Raw genomic sequence first — 16,361 nt, forward strand, 5'->3', positions numbered from 1 at the left:
TCCCAAACAGAAATAACACAAAAATAAAGCGAACCAAACCAGCCACTTTTCATTCGCTTTATTTTCATGTTATGTCTGTTTGGGAGAAATGTTGTCTGAAAACAAAAACCGCATTTGCGGGTTTTTTTCTACTTTTAAATTCTGTTTCAGAGTGGCATTCGTCTAGTGTGATAAGGTGCACAGGGAGCATGTAACTCCCTTGTATAAACAGCTGCACTGGTTCCTGGTCTGCTTCTGGGTATATCTCAAACTGTTGGTCATGACATATAAATCCCTACACAGTTTAAGACCAGGCCCTTTGAAAGACAATATCTCCCATATAAACCTGTCATAGTCTTGATCTGTAGACTCTGGTAGGTTCATAGAGGGGCTGTGCATGCCGGCCATAAAGGCTGGCCTGGGGAACGGAGTCGGGGTGTGGTGTCCACATGACGCACACCCTGACTCCGCCCCCAGGGTGGCGTGACACTGCGCATTGCTCCATGGCATGTGGCATCACAGCACTCCTCTTCCACTGCATCCACATGATGCAGCACCAAAGGAGTGCCTTAAAGCTGTGACGCCATGGCTATTGCACCCTTTCCAGCTTTTTGCAGCTCCTTTTTGCACCCTGGAGAGGCCATATCGGGGCAGCAGCATGCAGTTGCCATGGCTCTGATCCAGTACAGATGGAGGTGGCTGCATACCACCCCTTAGGGTCAGATCTGAGCTTTCAAATAGTTTAGATCTAAGCTGTAATGAGCTAAGCTGTATAGACCAGCACCTCCTCTCAGGGGAAATTTTCTTTAGTCCCACCACCAGATCACATAGTTTGGTGAGGACACAGGAGACAGCTTTCTCAGTAGCTGCTCATAACCTATGGAATTCTCTTCCATGGGAAGCTGAATGGCCACTTCCCTGGGTTCCTTTTGCTGACAAAAAAAGATCTTGTTTAAGCAGGATTTTAATGAGTAATTGCTTGCAGGAATCCTTCACCCTATGGGGAGATGTGGGTATTCCAGTTTTAATTTTTGTATTTTCTAAAATGATTTTATATTCTTTAATTTAGGATTTTTAAAATAATTGTCTTTTCATTGTGTTTTAATTTTATTGTTATGTATTTAGCTAATCTTGCTTTAATTTTTTGTGAGCCACCTTGAGTTCCACACTGGGAGAAAGATAGCAAAGAAATGAAATATACAATAAATAAAATAATAATAAAACAAGCAAGACTCAGCGTCCCTAGGTGCTATGATTACTTATGTACCTGGCATACAGAGTGATACTACATTTTCATAAGTGAGACCTGGATTGTACTTGGAAGTTGTTATAGTTGTTGAAATACTTTTGTAATAAAAATTCCTTAACAAATGAATGAATTGTTTGAAATTATTCAGTTTAAGATTTTACATATAAAAGAAACATGTGTGAACCTGCCTGCTGAAAAGCTTAATCATTAACTTGCCATTTGAATTGTTTTTGTCATCACCCTAAATGGTCAAAAGGAGGGGGTAGTTCTATGTTTGAACATAATTAAAAGGAGAATAACTGTCAATAGAAATTGAAAGTGTGTCCGTACAAGATGGATTTGTAGGCAACACTCCACTGGGAGCAAAGAACTCCTACTAAGTCATCCATCTTTTGTTCATGTATCCAATCCTCAAAGTAAGATGGATTACAGACAAATATTGAGCTGGTCAAAAACTGAACATATGACAAATGTGTTCTTGGAATGGGTCATATATATATTCTTAGCAATACTGAATGTCAGAACATTAAAGCTTGGGCGCGTTACAGACCGCCCAAAATGGGCGGTCTGCAGCCACCACCGGTTGCTGCGTCCGGGAACCGCAGTGGGCAAACCACGCAGTTCCCGGGCGCAGCCAGAAAGAAGCCCCAAAATGGAGCTTCTTTCTGGGCCCCAGAAGTGGCGCCGTGAGGCGCTAGTTGCGCACTCACGGCGTCACTTCCACTGCACAACATCCGGATGCTATGCATCTGCGCCGTCAAAATGGCGGCCCTCGTGTGGACGGGCGCTGCCATTTTGTACGGACTCGGTCCGTACTAGGGTTGAGGGGCGTCAGGAAGTGACCCCCCTTCTCAACCCTACCACGCCCCTTTCTAACCCTAGTACACCCCTTTGGTGCGTCTGTAACGCGCCTTGGATCCAGAATTGTTCCTTGATTGACCAAAAGAGAAGTGCTTTCCACCAACTCAATTTCCACCTCTGTCTTCACTCCAGTGGTATCCCTAGGGGGTGCAGGCGGTGTGGACCACATCAGGTGACACTTGTGTGTCACCTGGTGCGCTGGTGGGAAGGGGTGTCTTCCATGTTTGAGAGCTTAGCTAGCCCAGTGGGAAAGTGAGTCACCTCCCTTTCCAACCTGGGCAACAGCTCTACCAAACTCAGAAAGGCTGAGGAGTGGCAGAAGCAGCAATTCCCACCTGTTGCTGCTGGTAGCAAGGTACTGCTTTCTATGTCTGGTGGCTTTGCTGGCCAGGCAGAAAAGAGAGTTTCCTCCCTCCTTCTCCTGCCAGCAGCTCCAGCAGATGTGGAAAGAGTTTGGGACAGCAGGAGCACCCCCCCCCCCCATCACCAGCTGCTGGTGGGAAGGGGATGCTTTCTGTGTCTGGTGGTTTTGCTGGTTGGTTAGGAAAGAGTGTCTCCATTCTCTTCCATCTGGCCAGCAGCTCCAGAAGACCCAGAAAGGCTATAGGGTAACAGGAGCCCTATCAGTGGCCATTGTCTGTTGAAGAGAGAATGGGTGTTAAAAAATTATCCACACCAGGTGTCAAACATACTAGGTATGCCACTGCTCCACTCCATTCCACCCCACCCTACCCCCAGTGGTACTCCAGTCACCAGGAACCATTTTTTTGAGGGCTGCAGAGAGAGGGATTATATAGTGAATCTCCTTTCTTTGAACTTGAACTCTATTCCATTCATGGAAGAAAAGTGATGAATCAAGTCTATGAACTAGATATCAACAAAAATAATAAGAGATATGGAGAACAAAATATAAGAGGAAAGGTTGTGGAAGTTGGACATGTTCAACCTGGTGAAAAGAAGGCTAAGGGTGACATGGCTGCAACTCGTTAAATATCTAAAGGGCTGCTAACAGAGAAGAGGATGCAGGTTTGTTCTTTGCTGCCCCTGAGGGTAGGAACATTGGTTTAAGTTACAAAAAGATAGATTTCAACTGAACGTTCAAATGAGCCTATTGATAGTAAGAGCAGTTTGGCAATGGAACCAATTACCTAGAGTGGTGATGGAGTTTCTTTCTCTGGAAATCTTCAAAAAAAGGTTGGATGACTACCTGTTGGGAATGTTCTAGTTGGAGTTCCTGTATTGGGAGAGGGGTGCACTTAGTGGACTATGGGCCCCTTCCAACTGTATGGTTCTATGATTTTATCAAATCAGCATACCACATGTTCTTTTTCTTTTTTAAAACCAGTTAGAATATTCTCAAGTGGACATGGGGAAGACATTAATTTGGCTTGTACTTTAGGATGAGCTGATGTGATTAGCACTTCATAGATGTATGAACTGAACTGGAATGAAAACAAACCTATACTTTTTGGAACTTTTCTGAATTTTGCTTTGCTCTTCTGTGAAGTAAAGCAATGTATACATCAGGGGAAATTGTATGAAAAAATGCATACATTAGGGGAATTTGCATACAAAAGACATATTGCGGAAAATGCTTGAAAAAAATTTTATGCACATAAAATGCTAATCAACTGTTCAGACTTTTAGGATAAAATTGCAAACTGATGCAAAAACAAACAGAAGGTTCTTGTGAAGATTATACACACACACACACACACACAAGTTAAACAGATAGTCCATTTTATTCACATAATTTTTATATATATTCTCAAGGTGTTTTCTTCTGGAGGAGGGAAGTGAGAATAGATTCCTTCATTTCTTCTTACAAAGAAATCTGTCTCAACAGCAGGCCTTTAACAGGGAGACTTGTATTAAAATCTCAAGAAAGGACAATAATGTATTTGCTTAAAAATACTTTTCACTACCTAGTCATGGTATTGACCATGAAAGAAACTTGGTGACAGGCTGCAAAAGGAATAGGAATTCAAGTCACTACACATTTACAACTGAGCCATATAGTGAATATTTCATTTCTACACTGTTCTGCTATCTATTTTCTTACACTGAATCCATAGCTTGGAGCCCTTGGACCAGCTGCCAAGAAGCACTCCTTCTCAGGCTCCCTCTAAGCATACTTATGCCAAAATAAGTTCCATGGGAAATGAATAGGATTTATTTATTTTCACAAAATGTGTTTACGATAAAGATGAAAGAGCAGTGTCCTGCAAATGTCAGTCAGTTATTTATTTCTGGCTCAGGTTAAGATGTCAGGCTAAGAAACCTACCACATAAGCGTTTTATTCATTACATTTTTAAAATTCCATTTCCCCTTCAAGTAGCTCAGGGCAGCAAGGTCTTCTCCCCCTTTCCTCCCTCTATCCTTACAACAACCCTGTAAGTGATGATGATAAGACCAAGGTCACTTGGGATTCCTCCAGACTGGTCAAAACCCTTAAGGTTTAGCGGGAGTTATAGTTGTACTTATCATCCCTCCCCCCGATATTTATACAACCTTCTTCCTCTCCTGGTGTTTTTCTTGTGAATTTTCAGTAATAGTTGTAATTTTTCAATCCCACTGCATGGAGGTCTTTTTTGGTACCAGGAGTTTCCAATTAGGGATGGAATAACTGTCACATGTCACCATTGTCTTGGATCCTCCCTTTATTTTTGGTAAGTCCTACTGATGACATTTTAAATGCTTGTGTGTGTGATCTTTGCCATGGAAGTTTTCTTCTGATTTTCATTCCCTCATTATATTTTGATTTACCAGACTGAAGATCCACCCCCTTTTTAGGGGGATATAGTGCTAAAGTAATATTATTTTATATCACTTGAGCATTATGACTACACAATTTTGTTTTAAAAAATTAACATAAATGGAGATGGGGATATGGATATTGGGGGAGCAGCATACTTTGGGAAATGTGGACTTCACAGAGGGGACGGCAGGAAACATCATCCATACCACACCTCAAGGGAAAGAATGACTGTAAATAAATGTAGAGAGTGGGGACAGTAATACAAGCAACAATAAAACAAGATGAAAAAACTCTGACTAGACATGAGAGAGGAAACAATCTGACATGATATTCCAAAAAAATAAATAAAAATAAATCCCCAACATTTCTTGAAGTATTGAGCAGTCTGGAGGAGTCCGAAGACAGAATCATGGCCAGGATGCATATATGAACCTGTTTTTCCCCATCTTGAATCCAGTATCCTAAACAGAGATATGAAATGAAAATAGGTCAGAAGCCCAGATTCCCACACCAATAGTGCTGAGCAGGCTGGATAGCATTAGTTAGCATGATCAAGTTCTCTACTAAATCACCAGGAGGATCTTTTCCATCTGTCAGTAACCATCAAGAACTAGGTTTCATTCCTGTGCCTCTTTCTTGTGCCAATGGTGGGTGAGGAGTGGGGAGCAAAGCAATGTGGTGTTTGTTCAGAGCAACACAATGTGAAGTATTCTGCATGACCCTTCAAAATTATGCAAAAGAATTACACCAAATGAACCTGTGTGATATCCTCCCAAACTTCTTCAGACTTCTCTTTGGTTTCTTGGGTTTTGGCCCATTTATCCAGTACTCTTCTGCCAAAATCATTCACTCTTCCCATCATATAATGATCACACTATGCTCCTTCTGAAATCCCTACACTGGTTTTGCAGCTATTCTTGCACCCTGTCAAAGCTCCCCATCCTTACTTGCTAAGTCCTTCACGAGCACTCTCACTCTGTTTTTAAATCCTTGCCTGCAACTGTTCCACTAAGCTCTACCACCCCAAGACATCTTTCCCCCCACTTTCTCAAAGAACCCCTCCCTCTAGCTTGACTCTCCTTATTCTTGGACCTGTCTCCCAGAACATCTGCCTGAGATGCTGCTTCCTCATTCAAATGTCTCCTCCAGACCATTTCTGTGAAGGCTTTAGTGCATGGTGTCCTTATCTTACTGCAGCTCAGCCTTCTAAGATTAAAGAGGCAATAGAAACACCCTCTTTCCCATTTCCCCATCTCCCTGTCTTTGATTTCCATATGCTGAATTTGAGATTGTTAATTCCCAGGGCAAGACTTTGTCCCTTTGCACTTCTTAAATGCTTCACCCCCCAATGGCATAATAATAACCACAGTATTTTGTGTCAGTGAATGCCACATGTTTTTAATTACATATATTGTACAAAGAACTGCTCCCTTTTATTTCTTCAAACTGTCACTCTATGTGTGTGCATGTGCACATGTCTTCAAATTAACCTGTCAACACATGCCAACTCCATGAATTTCATAGTGTTTTCTTAGGCAAAGGATTCTCAGAGGTGGCTTGTCATTGTCTTCCCCAAAAACATATAGCTTAAAATTCATGGTATTTCTTAACAGTCACCCCTCAAAATACTAACCATGGCTGACCCTGCTTAGCTTCCAAGATCTGATAGGTTCAGGTGCAAACCAAGTTCCAATCAATTTCCTTGGATTGCCTCAAATTCTAATATTTTGTGAGAGCAAATCTGTTTATTAATTCATACTCTCTCAACTCCATTCATAAATTTATAAACCTCAGCAATCTTCCTCTTTCTTTCACACAGACCCTCAGTTAAAGTCTCAACTTCTTAAGCTTTCTTTCACTGAGAAGGTATTTCATTCATTTGCTCATTTTTGTCCTTTCTTCAGTTCTACAGTATCTTTTCTAAGATGGCATACTGCATAGAATTCTAGTTCTTGGCAGAGAAAATTAAACAAATAAAATAAAAAGGCTGATATTCAAGGGGTGTGTGTGTGTGTGCGCATGCGCGCATGCCTTCAAGCTGCCTGTTGATTTACGGTGATCCCATTAATTTCATAGGGTTTCCTGAGGAAAGAAATACTTAGAGGTAGTTTTCCTCTGAAATGTAGCCTACAGCACCTTTGTTGGCAGTCTCCCATCCAAGTATTAGAACAGAGTTGGAAGAGGCCACAAGGGCCATCCACTCCAACTTCCTGCCATGCAGGAATACACAATCAAATACACAATCAAAGCACTCCCGGCAAATGACCATCCAGCCTTTGTTTAAAACCCTTCAAAAGTGGAGACTCCACCACACTCCAATGCAGTATATTCCACTGTCAAACAGCTCTTAATGTCAGGAAGTTTTGTCCCGTTAGGTGGAACCTGTTCCATTGCTCTGTGTCCTAATCTCTGAACAGCAGAAAACAAGCTTGCTCACTATAAAATCCTTTTGAATACTTAAACATGGCACCTTTTAACTTTCTCTTCCCCAGGCTAAACATACCCCAAGTCACTCCTCATAGGTCATGGTTTCCAGACCTTTCACCATTTTGTTTGCCCTCCTCTGTACATGTTCCAGCTTGTCCATATCCCTCTTGAATTGTGGTGCCCAGAACTGGACACAGTATTCCAGATGAGATCTGACCAAAGCAGAACAGAATGGTACTATTACTTCCCTTGATCTAGACACTATACTCCTATTGATGCAGCCTACATTTGCATTGTTTTTTCTAGATGCCATATCACATTGCTGACTTGTGTTCAGCCTGTGGTCCACTAAGACGCTTAGATCCCTTTTGCATGTATTGCTGTCAAGACAGGTGTCACCCATCCTATATCTCAGCTCTTTTTTCCCCATTGCCTAAGTGTAGTATCTTACATTTCTCACTGTTGAAACTTGTTTTGTTAGTTCTGGCCCAACTCTCTAGCTTCCAAGATCAGAAGGGATCTGGTGCTTTTAAAGTATTTAGGTTTCCCATTTTGGTCACCTTATATATTTCTTCTGAAGACAGGTCAGATAGAGAACAAGCTATTTGGCCACACTGATTGTCTCCCCTTATAAAAAGTCAGCGTGAATGGTAAAGTTATTAACATCAGTATTACAGAGCTTCAGAACTATGGAACATTCAGGCATGTTTGTATATACAAGCACACACACACACACACACACACACACACCTTTGTTTCAAATGTTCTGTTGAATCATAGAATCATAGAGTTGGAAGAGACCACAAGGGCCATCCAGTCCAACCCCTGCCATGCAGGAGCTCTCAATCAAAGCATCCCGACAGATGGCCATCCAGCCTCTGCTTAAAGACCTCTAAGGAAGGAGACTCCACTACACTCCGAGGAAGTGTGTTCCACTGAAAAAAACTTCCAAAATTCGCAAATGGATTAATGTTCAGAGCATAGAGAACCTGACATCTGGGGAAAAAATGAATATGAGAGAAATTGAAATGGATAGATTAATCCAGCCACGTCCAGGGGTTTGAGTACTTAAAGTCTGGATTTGAATCCCTGAGTATTCGTTCATTGGTTCTGAAGAGAGACACCTTGGGTGCCCCCCCTCCTTTAAAAGACTCTTTGGTGGGATACAGACCGCCGCTTTGCAGCGATCTCCCACTGGCGCCATTTGCTCCGTGCGGGAGCTGCAGCAGCCAAACCGCGCGGCTCCCGCGCGGAGCAAAAAAGAAGCTCCATTTTGGAGCTTCTTTTTGCGGCGCCTTTATGACGTTGCGAGGCGCCGCTGGCGCATTCGCAACATCATAGGCGCCGCGAGACGTCTGGACGCTATGCGTCCAGTACATAAACATGGCGGCCCCCATGTGGAAGGGGCGCTGCCATGTTGTACGTATTCTATACGTACTAGGGTTAGGGGGGTGCGGAAGCACCGCCTCTTCCTAACCCTAGTACGTATAGAAGACGTACTATATGGCGGTTTGTATCCCGCCTGTATCTCTAATACCTTATATAACAGACAGGTACATTATTGTATGCTCCATGCTGTAAATAGAACCTATTGAATTTGGCTGGGACAAATGCAGGGAAATTTCATTTTAGTTCATTTTTAAAATTTCTTAATCTTTGAGCTGGAAAAAGAAAACGTTAGAGAATTAAAAGAAAACTCAACACAGAGAAGGTGAAATCAACAGGCTTTCCCACCCTAGTCATACCTCACAAGCGAAAGCAAGGGCAATCCCGTTACCCTTAAGGCACTAGATCCTGTCTGGTCTTGCAAACTAAGCAGGTCCAGCCCTGGTTTGTACTTGTATGGAAGACTGCAATGAATAGCAGGGACTGCAAATTATATTTCAGAGGAACAAACTAGCAAAAGCATTTTGCCTAAGTATTCCTTGCCTAAGAAAACCCTATGGAATTCATGGTTGACACGTGACTTGCAGACACATACACACACATGGGAGACCAAAACAATAGCTTTGGAGGACAAATGCAGTCCACACATTGCCAGTCCATTTCTAGATTAAAAATTAGATGAACAGAGATTATTCTAGGCTTTAAAGTTAGCTGAGGCATTATATATTTTATTGTGCTTGTAGTAGTGAAGTCTTGCCCAAGAGTCCAAGCAAAATAATGAAGCAGTGATAGAGGATGGGAGAGAAATGGAGGGCACATGGGAGATTGTGAAGCCAGTGCTTTGGAGCCAAAGAGCAGTACTAGGGTTAGAGCAGCACTGTGTAGTTTGATGATTTGAATGAAGACTGGGGTTCAAATCCCTGCTCAGACATGGAAACCCATAGGTGACTTTGGGCAAGTCACGCTCTCTCAGTCTCAGGTGACAAGCCTTCTCTGAATAAATCTTGCCAAGAAAACCCTATGGTAGAGTCATAATAAGTCAGAATCAACTTGAAGGCACATAAAACACTACAAAAATTAGGGAGAAGTATCTATGACAGGTGGAGGGAGTATCCCATTAGAATCCTATGAAAATGTTGAATCTGAACTGGGAGAAAAGGATGGAAGGGAAAGATGGTAGGTTTGGGGGAGAATAGAATTAGGATCTTGATATAGAACTAGATCTAAACAGACAGGAAAGATTAGGAATAGGTTTCTAGATCACACTGAAGCAGGGATGGATAAGAGGATGTTGTTGTTGTTGATGATGATGTTTTGATTCTAGGAATCCCCACATTTCAAATTTCTTCTTCAATTTAGGGGACAGAATATTTTTTATTTAAAAAGTTCAGATGTGTGACAGACCAAGCTCTATGTGTTTAGTAATTTGTTTAGTTTGAATATTTGTGTATTTAACCTGTGATGCTAAATCCTTTTCCCCCCTGACAGGCTTCTCATCCTTAATATGTGGCAGACAGGTACTACATAGCCTTCTCCATACTGGGGATAGATGTACCTGCTGTATTTGGTTAGCACAAGCTATCATAGAATTTCACTTGGTTAGGAAGCTTTGAGAAGAGCTTGCAAAGGTTAATAAATTTCCTTATAAAATAGAAAGGAAAAAAAATAATAATCCTTAATCCAAAACTAATCTGTAGTAGGCAGGAATTGAAAAATAATAGGGCTTTGTGGTTAAGACCGTAGAAGTGGAAAATGGGGTAACAATGAGGGGGAGGGGAATAGCAGGACAGTTTAGCCCATATGGCAGACAAAGGTGACCAAGTATGATGTGTGTCTTGAGGGAGAGGAATGTCTCCCACAAACTGTTTGGGACAGAAGAACACTGATAACATCAAATCCAGAGACAAAAATCATGTTAGTGTGGAATATCAGTATGCAAAGAATCTTGTAGCACCTTTGAAATTAACTGAGCAAAAGATATTGTAGCACACCATGCATCTGAGCAAGTAGACTAAGTCTAAGAAAACTTATGTTATGATGTCTTTCACCCAATTAGTCTCAAAGGTGCTACAAAAGATCCCTTTCTGTACTGATAACATAGGTTTGGACACACACATCTAATATCATTTTTACTACCTGTGAAGTATGTAGGAGGCATTGTTTAAATAAATATATTGTGTATAGCATAATTTGATTTGCCAAACTATATCAGGGCTAGGAACTGCACAGCCCTCCAGATGTTGGGCTGCCAATGGTGAGCAAAGCTGGGAGTTGCAATGCAACAATGTCTGAAGGATGGTGTGATTCATATGCCTGGTCTATATAATTTTGATTCTGAATTTTAACCCCCACTCCAATAAGCAATGAGTATTGAAATGAAGTATTTAGGTACCCACTATGAATAAATTATACCTTCTTGTCCTGTTAAGTAAATCTAGTGCAAGATATTCATCCTTGAACATCAATCTCTTCTCCTGTCCTTAAGCCTCTTAAAAGCACACAACCGCTTTGGTTATCATTTAAGACCAGGAAAAATAACACAAAGAAAACAGCTAAATTCTTTTGAAAGATACAATATGCTTATACCACAAATGTTAAAAAGCCTTTCAGAAAGCAGGTTAGGTGGCCAGCCTGGTTACTTTTTGGCACAGGGCATGATGATTAGGAAAGAGCCAGCATGGTATAGTGGTTTGAACACTGAACTACGACCCTGAAGACCAGGATTTGATTCTCTGCTGAGAAAAGAAACTCACTGGACGACCTTGGGCAAATCACATTCTCTCAGCCTCAGGGCAAAGCAATGCCAAACCTCCTCTGAACAAATCTTGCCAAGAAAATCCCATGATGGCCTTAGGGTCACTATAAGCTGGAAACAACTTGAAGGCACACAACAACAAGAACAACATGACAATGAGAGATCCTCTGGGTTCCAGAAGAAAATGCAAGAAAGAAACTTGTGGCTTATACACACTCTGGGCAAGTGCTTTTGGCATTAACCTCTTTTATTTCTCAGGAGAGGATCTGATGTGTGAACAGGAAGCCTAACAGGTGCTCCAGATCCTTCTATTAATTAATTACTAACATTAATTAATGAATAACAATTAATAATAATGAAGATGGTACTTAACATTTGGGCACCTCTTGGCACAGATGCCTTCTTTCTGAGAGATCCAATCCCTCCAAAGCTTCCCTGCATCCAAACTTCAACATTTGCATTTGATAAATTAACAACCTATTTAGGGAGTAAGGCAACCAAACACTTTGAAAAGAACTGGGAAAGTGGCATCTCTCTTTGGGAACCCAAGAATATCAGGGAGTAGGTTGACTCTCTAGAGCAAAAACAGATTTTTTTTAAAGGGGAAAAGAAATGCAATAAGGATAATAGATCCCCCTTCTCTAGTAAGGCGAGGTATATGGAAATAAAGGCAAATAGACAAATCAGGAAAAATGTAATAGTAACTCCAAAAGGTGGAAGAAGGAAGTAACTATTTTTGTGTTGTTGGGTGTCCCCCACTCTCTTTGTTTTCTTTATGGTTTTTACTATTTATGTGTCCCCTCCCTATCAATGCATGGATATATGTACTGTATATATTCAACTATACGTTGACCTCATGTATATGTCGAGGGCAGGTTTGGGGGCTAAAATTATGGATTGTGGTATGACCCGTGTATAAGTCAAGGGTAAAATTTAGGGGTGTGTAACAAAAGATCTATAGGATGAAGCAAAGGCAAATGATACCAATGAATGTAACAAATGTCCAGCAGACATAACTGCTTGTGCTCCCAGTAAAGGCTGGATGGATGAGAGCGCGGGGGACAGATTACACTTTAGCCTTTCACCAAGGCCTGGCTCTCTTTTTGTAAGAGTTCAATTACAGTCGCCTCTACTAACTTGCAGATCTGAAATCTGCAACTTTGAATATCCGTGGAGGGTGACCTCCACTATCTTTAATGGTGCACTGGGGGGGGGGGGCATTCAAGCCTATGGGCCTTGAACATGCATCAGCCTCCATTTTGGTGGTGTGTGTGGGTCCCTGGAATGGCTCTCCAAGAAAGCGGAGGGCCAATTGTACAGTACTTCCATTGACTCGTGGATAAGTCGACTCAGGGTTTTCTGGGTCAATTTTTTGACTAAAACTTCTAGACTTATACATGAGTACATATAGTAGTTTTCCTTTGATTGGGGTGTGTGTGGTCTGTTGTTGTGCTTTAAAGATATGTAAAAAATATGTTCTTTAATTGTTGCATTTTAAAGATATGTAAAAATATTTTCTTTTTTTAAAAAAATCTTTAAAACAATTAATAAAAATAAATAAAAATAAATAAAAACATTTGCATTCAAACACCCCCCCCTCAAAGTGGGGGGGGGGGTAGGAATTTAAACTAGGGGAGGAGATGGGAAGGTTGTGTGGAGACCGTTTCAGGGCCGGCAAAGCCTTGAATACATCTCCTCATGTTGTGGCAACTCCCCATCCATAAAATTATTTTTGTCGCTACTTCGTTTGTGTTTTCCGACGGTCTTAGGTGACCCCCATGAAAGAGTCATTCGAACCCCCCCCCCCAGAAAAGGGGTCACGACCCACAGGTTGAGAACCGCTGGCCTAGTCCCTCAAGGGCGCCTTCTCCTTCTCCTTCGCCGGAGCCTCTCCAGACAGAGCCGCCGCAGCTCCTTTCTCTTCTCTGGTGGCAGCCGCCTGCAAATGGTTAAGAGGGAGCCAAGGGAAGGGGGAGAGGAAGGGAGGAAAGTGGGTGGGCTGGAGAAAAAGAGAGAAGGAGGGAGGGAGGGAGAGGAGAGAGAGGTGAGGGGTGCTTATGAAAAGCATCCTTCGCTAACAAGGGAGGACCTTCCCCCTTCCTTCTGCGGCTCAGAGAGGAGCCTGTGTTTGTGGGGGGTGCCCCTCATTCTTTCCCTCAGCAGCTGGAGCACAGCCTCCTCCTCCTCCTTTCCCTCCCCTTCTCCCTTCCCTCCTTCCCTCCTCCCTTTCTCCCTGGCCTCCCTGGCGCTCTCCGCACGCACGCACCGAGGCAAGTTAATGGGGAATAAAGAGGCTGGAGTCCACGGCAAGTGCCTGCTCCTTACAAATGAGCCTCCAGGCAGCCTCCCGCCCAAGAAGGAGACAGAGGAGGAGGAGGAGGAGGAGGAGGAAATGGTGGCGGAGGAGGAGGAGGAGGAGGCAAAGGAGGAGGGGATGGCGGCGGCGGCAGGGAGGGGGTTTGCAGAGCAGGGGAGAGGCAAGGAGTCATTGGCCCGCATCCCCCTCAGACGCCTCACCTCGCCCTCTCGCCTCCCACACACCTCCCACACTCACACACACACACACGCCACACACCCTCTCTCCGCCTTCCTCCCTTCCCCCAGCAACCGCACAGACACACAAACACAGAGGGGGAGAAGAGGGGGGAAAGGAGAAAGGGAGGAAGGCCAGGCAAAGAGACTCCCCCTCCTTCCTTTCCTTCCCTCTTTCCCTCCATTCCTCCCTCCCTCCTTCCCTCTCATACAGAGCCACGGGAGAGAAGGACGGAGCGCGACGCCACAGAGAGAGAGAGAGAGAGAGAGAGGAGGCCACCGAGCAGCCCAGCCAAGCGCTCTCCTCACACATTTCACACACACACCACAAACACACACACACACACCACACACTGAGAGAGATACTCAGCCCCTGCTCTTTCCTCTCTCTCTCCTCCCCTCCCTCTCTCCCTCTTCCCCTTCCCCTCCTCCTTTCTCTGCAACAACACACACACACACACACACACACACACACACACACACACACAGAGCACTTACAGGTATTTGCTTAGTGGCTTTTATTCCTGCCCTCCCCCCTCTGCCTTCCCCTCCCCTCCACCAACCCTCTTTTTTCCCCTTCTTCCCTTTTTACAGTTTGTTGACAAGTATCAAAGTTGGCATCGAGGAAGCTGCCAAAGACACATCGGGATATTTCTCCCCCCCCCCCCCTTTTTAAATTTTGATTCCTCTTTTTATGCTCTTCTTTCCCCTTCCATCCCTTCTTCTTCTTCTTTGTGTCAGGGAGCGATGTGTGCCACTAATTAAAGGCAGACAGGCGGCTTACGCCTCGGCCAAGACTAAGCCCAAGCCCCCCTTCCCCAAAACCAGAGACTGGTAAGTGATTGCTTTTGGATCTTTTCCTCTCTCTTCACCCCCCTCCCCTCTTTCTTTCTTTTTTCTTTCTTTCGTCTCTATTCTCTCTCTCTTTCTCTCTCTCTGCGCTTCCTCTTCGCTGGGGCTGTTAAAGTAGATTGAATGCTAGGCTCGGGCAATAATAGCAGTGATGATGATAATGATAATAAAAAAGCGCGGGGGTCTAATTAATTTATTAATTAATCTCCCCAGCCCCTCCTCCTGAATGCTCAAGATGACCTTTGATCTCGCCTGTCTCCAAGAGAGCAGGGATCCCATCCGAAGCAGCCAACAGCATCTTCCTGGAGCCTGGGCTGCTTGTCGTCTCCTCTCGCTTTGGAGACTTGATTGGATTGGATTGATTGGACTTTTTGAAATAATTTTGTATTTTTTAATTTAATTTTAATTTTAATTTTATTCTTAAATAAAATAATAATCAGGTACTGTGTCTTAGATCCCCCCCCTTTTTTTTTCCCTCTTAGAGAGGCATCGATTAAACAATAATGACCGGGTTGGTGGCCATCCCTGTTTTCTCATTTCTGGTCGCAATAAAACCTTTGGAAGAGGATTTGGAAGGAAGGGGGGGGCAAAGGAGAAGGCTGCAAATGGGAGCAAAGGGAGCTTTTGTGGAGGAGAAAGCACTTTACAAGCTGCGAAAATGGGAGCACCGATGCATGGTCTAGCTGGAGTCTGCATTTTGTGTGTCTGTGTGTATATCAGCATATCACTTAGTTTTTCAGAGAAAAACTGAAAGAAAGGATGGCGTTTAACCTATAACTCCTTCCATATATATATATATATATATATATATAGTAAACTATCTGAAAAACTAACTGAAAAAATGGATAGTGTTTAACCTATGAGTCCTTCCATATATATATATATATATATATATATATGAATATGATATAAAACTAATTGAAAGAAAGGATGGCGATTGACGTATAAGTCTTTCCACACACACACACACACACACACACACACACACACATATATATATAATATGTGAACTAATTGAAAAACTACCTGAAAGAAAGGATAGTGTTGAACCTATGAGTTCTTCCCATATACTGTAATGTAAATTAATTGAAAAACTAACTGAAGATATGACTCCTTCCTTTTATATATATATATATAATACATATAAACTAACTGAAAAACTAACTGAAAGGATAGAGTTTAACCTATGAATCCTTCCCTATACACACACACACACAAAAAACCACACACACATTTATATATATATATAAGGGGTGTCATATGTTAAACTCCCCCCCCCCCCCCCCCCCTATATGTATTGGAAAGGACTCATTGGTTAAACGCTATCCTTTCTTTCCCTTATTGTCAAAGGTGCTACAAGATCTCTCCGCAGACTATCCTTTCCCTTGTGAGAGGCTTTAGTTAGGCCGAAGAGGGAAACTCCTCCTCTGAAGTAGTAGTGGCTGTTGAATGGACCTGAAGCTGGAGTTTGTTTTTTTTCTCCGTGGGAGATCTCAGTGGTGTCTATGTGTGAAAACGACCTTCTGGTTGCCACCAAATCCCCTCCAGGGAGCAATGGGCT

At 42.9% G+C, this 16,361-nt stretch overlaps 1 protein-coding gene and 1 pseudogene across 6 annotated transcripts in view; one reads left to right on the top strand and one right to left on the bottom strand.

The window, feature by feature from the left end:
* Window positions 1-16,361, bottom strand: part of LOC121931719 — a 96,391-nt pseudogene that overhangs the window by 72,458 nt on the left and 7,572 nt on the right.
* LOC121930502 (CXXC-type zinc finger protein 5-like) overlaps window positions 14,362-16,361 on the top strand; it is an 87,834-nt gene continuing 85,834 nt past the window's right edge. For 5 of the 6 annotated variants that reach the window (XR_006103963.1, XM_042466910.1, XM_042466909.1 and 2 more), the window contains exon 1: window positions 14,362-14,782. The gene's annotated coding sequence lies outside the window, so the exon portion shown is untranslated. The remainder of the gene's footprint in view (window positions 14,783-16,361) is intronic. The other variant, XM_042466908.1, reaches the window with a different exon arrangement.

This window comes from Sceloporus undulatus, chromosome 5 (genome assembly GCF_019175285.1).
Source record: "Sceloporus undulatus isolate JIND9_A2432 ecotype Alabama chromosome 5, SceUnd_v1.1, whole genome shotgun sequence".
Classification (NCBI taxonomy): Eukaryota; Metazoa; Chordata; class Lepidosauria; order Squamata; family Phrynosomatidae; genus Sceloporus; species Sceloporus undulatus.